At 41.7% G+C, this 5,000-nt stretch overlaps 1 protein-coding gene across 6 annotated transcripts in view; it reads right to left on the bottom strand.

Annotated features, from left to right (window-relative positions):
* The window catches only part of LOC101861785 (ovarian cancer G-protein coupled receptor 1), a 190,818-nt gene that overhangs the window by 125,661 nt on the left and 60,157 nt on the right, over positions 1–5,000 (bottom strand). For 5 of the 6 annotated variants that reach the window (XM_035971294.1, XM_035971285.1, XM_035971290.1 and 2 more), the window contains exon 3: positions 4,439–4,565. The gene's annotated coding sequence lies outside the window, so the exon portion shown is untranslated. The other variant, XM_035971298.1, reaches the window with a different exon arrangement.

Here is a 5,000-nt window from a genome sequence, read left to right as displayed (position 1 = left end):
ACACACACACTACCACACACACACACGCGCGCGCGCGCGCGCGTACACAGAGAGAGAGACAGACAGACAGACAGACAGACAGACAGACAGACAGACAGACAGACAGACAGACAGACAGACAGACAGACAGACAGACAGACAGACAGACAGACAGACAGAGAGGACTGTGAGTAGGATTGAGAGAGAGCAAGAGAGAGAGAGAGAGGGAAAGGGAGAGAGAGAGAGAGAGAGAGAGAGAGAGAGAGAGAGAGAGAGAGAGAGAGAGAGAGAGAGAGAGAGAGAGAGAGAGAAAGGGGTTTGGGTGAAGACTATTTAATATTATGTCAAACTCACAAATTCAATAATATAATATTTTTAGGCATATTGCAAACCTAGCAAAGTTTTGATGTATTTCTGTTAAACAGTGAACTGAAATAGGATTTCGGTCAAATGGGCCCGGCCTATTTTAAGAGTTAAAACATTCGTCGTGCAATCCAGACATCACGTGTTTGTTCCCTTTAAAAATTCAGGATTGTAAAAAATGGTTTTGTCTGTGTCCGCGGAAGAAGCATCTCAGCTCTATCACCTGAAGGAAATGCACAACATAAGAACAACACCTTGAATAGCTGTGCACTAAAAAGGTGTAAAAACATAATGAAAGCTAAAACCCAAACGTCCGCTGAGACTCAATCACACGAATCATCAGTCTAGCCACGTAGCTCGGGAGGAAGACGCTTCCTCTATCGCTCTTTGTTCATTATTCTCTGAGGTCTAGGTGGCTGAAAGTGAAAGCGGTGGTTTGCGTGTTCCCCCCATGCTACGAGCACGATTCTTTATTTTCTTTCCCGTAAACATGGGCAATGTGCTTCTTTTAGTTTTAGTAAGAGTTTTACGGCACTTGCAACGCAATAAGGTCATGTAAGTGCCGGAGATTAGAGGTGTTACAAGAGAGTAACAAACACACAAAAAAAGGAGGGGAGATAGAGACGATACATTTTTTTAATAGGAAAGAAGGAGCAAATCACACCAGAGCACCCGCCAACCACCCACTAATGTGCTTTGCTCGGAGGTTTTGAAAGGATATTTTAAAGAAGCAGGAACGGTTTCCTCTCTTGACATCTTTTTTTTCATCTTACTCTTAGTGCAATATCCACGGCGGGGACTGCTTGGTGAATTCATGATAATTAATAATATGCACCCTATTTACTCAATTTATATCTTTTAGAGGAAGGTTTCTCCGACTCTTCATTTGACGTCAACTTATTCTTTGTGAAATACGGTACTCATTCAGAAAGACAGTGATGTTATTTTATTGGGTACCAAATTCCCATTTTTGTTTGTGAACTTTAAAAAACTTTAACTATCGTAACATTGACGATATTTTGTTGCCGCTTTTGAAAATATGTAGGAAAAGAAACTAGGAAAGACAAATTTGAAAATCTAACTAAAACAAAAGCCACTTCTATTTCTTTTTAACTTCATTTTTAACGTACTAATGTACTTTTATCTCGCTCAATCCGGCATCTGCTTGACCAGCCGCACCTGCAGAAAAGAGGTGAAGAGGCACAGCGCAGTTTTCCCACCAAGCCCGAGATCGATCGTGAGGCTAACTAAGTACCGTCAAACGCTTTACCAGAAAGAAAAGACAGGTTGAGAAATTGGTCAAACGTAGAGAAAAGCACGTCAACTGTTTTGTTCATCTCCAATTTTAGAATACCCCCCCCCCCTTTTGCGCCCTCCTGCCGACCTTGCACCTTTTCTTCTTCGCTCTTGTTCCTTGGGTCTGTCCCTCTTATATTTCCTCTAGTATACCGAGTGCAAAAGGCTTTAAACCCACTTGAAAAGTCTGGATGAAATCTGTTTTCCTCGACCATCAACTTTAATTATTTGACCCTCGATCAGTTGACCACCATAGGGTGGTCCATCTTGTCTTTAGGATAACCTCTAAACCCTCAGAGAGTGTGAGTGGGGCGATGTATGTGTCGCCCAATCTGAAATGAGTTGTGTGAGTGTGTGTGTGTGTGTGTGTTTTGTGTGTTTGTGTATGTCTGTGTCTGTTTGTGTGTGTATGTCTGTGTCTGTGTGTATGTGAGTATGTCTGTATGTATGTATGTGTGTATATGTGTGTATGTGTATGTGTAGGTGTGTGTGTGTGTGCGTGTGTGCGCGTGCATATGTGTTTGGAGAGGGGTTGTTGTGTGTCTTGGTCAGGTGTGAGGGGTTGTGCAGTTCGACGGCTCTTCAGGCATGTGCTTGAAGGAAGGGAGGTTGTGATTATTTATTACGCAATAGGTGGTGAGGAAAGGGAAAGACAATGTGTTTGTGAAATGTGTGACTGAGTTTAAATGTGTTGCTTCCCCATCGAAGTCATTTACATTTAGTAAGTACATGTATGCTGCGTCAACTCTACGTGTTCGGGCCAACCCAAGCGGAGCTGGATCAACCCTCCAAAAAGATGGAGATTCTTGATTAAATATCTGCCATACTTTTATTATTAAAAAATAGAGATGTCTTTGCATACAGGATGAAGAGACAACCATTGTATCATGAACACTAGTAAAGTGTGTCTGGCTGTCAACAATCTGCTGATAGGTGAAGGGTGCTGTACAACGTGTAGACGTGCTATATTTCTGAGTTTTAACAATTGGGGGCGAAAATGAGTATATTCCCCTTACAAGTCAAGTGGTTTGGACACCTCATGCGGATGTCCTCAAACCATCCAGCTCTGAGAGCATTAACATTAAATATTCTGGATGGAGAGCCAGAGGAAGACCAAGGCGACGATGGAGTGAATCTGTGGCAGACACCCTCAGAGCTCACGGGATGTCCCACCTACAGGCCACTCGCCAAGCGGAAGAAAAAAGTGGAGTAAGTCCCCTTACTAAACTACCGAGAAAAGGAGCAAAAAAGGGGGAAAGGGGGGGGGGGGGGTCTGCAGTAAGTCGTTACACAAAGTTTCGAGAAGGCATTGTGTGATCATACAATACATAGAAAACATCGTTTCAGCCAATTCACACCGCAGTGCCAGACAGTACATCAATCCGCTCAGTAAACAGGACTCACGGGAGCAATTTCATGTTCTGAAAGAGAACTAGCTGGTGCAGACTACTCAATCTTTCTTTACACACGAAGACGAAAGATTGGAAAGCTTGAATTGATTTGCTCATCAACTTCCGTGGGACAGACGATTGTGCTGCAATGGTTTAGTTCTTTGTCATCCACACTCGAGACTCGAGTTCTATTTCCTTGTTGGGAAGCTATCTAATCTACGTTTCCGTCATAATTCTGAAGGAGCTAACCTGACAGGCTGGAAACTGGGATGTAATAACCAATAACCCTTCAGACAAAGTATCTGATTCGTGACGATGGATGCGTAAAACAGTTGCAACCCTTTGTGGTGTAGTTGGTTATGAACTTGAGTGACGCTTGGAAGTTCTGTATTCCAATATAATATTCTCATTATTCTCTTAGCCTGTTTGGGTTTTAGCTCAGTGTGTGTTTCGGGGGGGGGGGGTGGAACGGGTAAAGAGCTAGAATGGGGCGGGTGGGGGTGTATCTGCTAAAGAAACAGGCTGGTTGTAACTGATATTCTAATTTCAGAACTAGAGGTAAGTCGACGTCATGCTTTTGGGACGGAGCAGGAGTACGAGTAACTTTTATAGTTGTTGCTGCATTCGCTGTTGCTGTTCTGTATACAATTTGTTGTTGTTATTGTTGTTGTTGTTGTTGTTGTTGTTGTTGTTGTTGTTGCTACTGCTGCTGCTGTTGTTTTTGTTGTCATTATTGTTATTATTCTATTATTATTATTATTATTATTATTATTATTATTATTATTATCATTATTATCACTATTGTCGCTGCTTATAATTAAGACAAAGAAAGAGGTCTTGTAGGAATGAGTGAAGAAAAAGTAATGGAGACAAAAGGTAAGGGACAGACAGAGAAAGAAAGAAAAGAAAGACAAGGAAAATAAGAGAAAGAGAGAACAAACAGGCTGTATGTGTGTGTGTGTGTGCGCGCGTGTGTGTGTGAGTGTGTGTGTGTGTGTGTGTGTGTTTGTTTGTGTGTGTGTGTGTGTGCCTGTGATTGAGCTAGATAGATAGATAGATAGATAGATAGATAGATAGATAGATAGATAGATAGATAGACAGAAAGATAGATAGATAGATAGATAGACACAGAAGCAGGAAGATGTTTGCGTCAGCTCATCACAAGTAGACAATACCTATATGTCTGAACGTCTCACCATGATGAGTGATCTGGAATTCTGCATGCTGCCTTGATGAAAAGCAGGTGATCTAGTAGGTAGAGAACATGGATCCCTGTCAGGATAGCGGGCTATGAGGAATCCAACGACAGGTAAAGTTATTTCGTATTGCAGACCACGGCTACAGCAAATTGCACTTCAGTAATTGGTCGTTGGTGATATGAAACAAAATAACGTTACGCATTTACTGACCTGTTGTTGATACAGAAGACGAATGCTTTGGTGCAAGCTGAGCCAAGAACCACATCTGAAACGCTGGATTCTCAAGTTAGGTTACAAGAGCTTGTCTGCTGTAGCCGTTTCTCCCCCGACTGCAAATCTGAAAGACAATATATACAAGGTCAAATTCATCTCCAACCACAGAATAAGAAAATTATGGAAAGTACAGTGGCAACTTTTCGAGGTGTTTACGTAGCATTGTAAGGTATTGCTTGAACGCCACTTCGAACATTGATGTGTTGTTTAAGAGGGTAGACTTACGATTTTGAATGGACCAAACTTTGTGTGGTATGAAAACTCAAAAATAAACTTAAGATAAATAGAAACAATATCTGGACTTTTAAATCCGTCTGAGAGATCGTCCAAGGTAATATCTCTTGAGCTCAGGGAGTGTTTTGGGGTGGCTGGGCCTCCAATATCATAAAATAATACATGTATTCCGAGAAGGATAGCTTCCCTACATGCTGTAGTTGGTTTAGGATCTTTACAGAATTTTTTTAAAAGGTGGAACAATGTTTTCCATTTTCTGAGAACC

The sequence above is a fragment of the Aplysia californica genome, unplaced genomic scaffold (genome assembly GCF_000002075.1).
Source record: "Aplysia californica isolate F4 #8 unplaced genomic scaffold, AplCal3.0 scaffold00016, whole genome shotgun sequence".
Lineage (NCBI taxonomy): Eukaryota > Metazoa > Mollusca > Gastropoda > Aplysiida > Aplysiidae > Aplysia > Aplysia californica.
The sequence above is the reverse complement of the archived record's forward strand: the minus strand, read 5'-3'. Positions and strand labels throughout refer to the sequence as shown.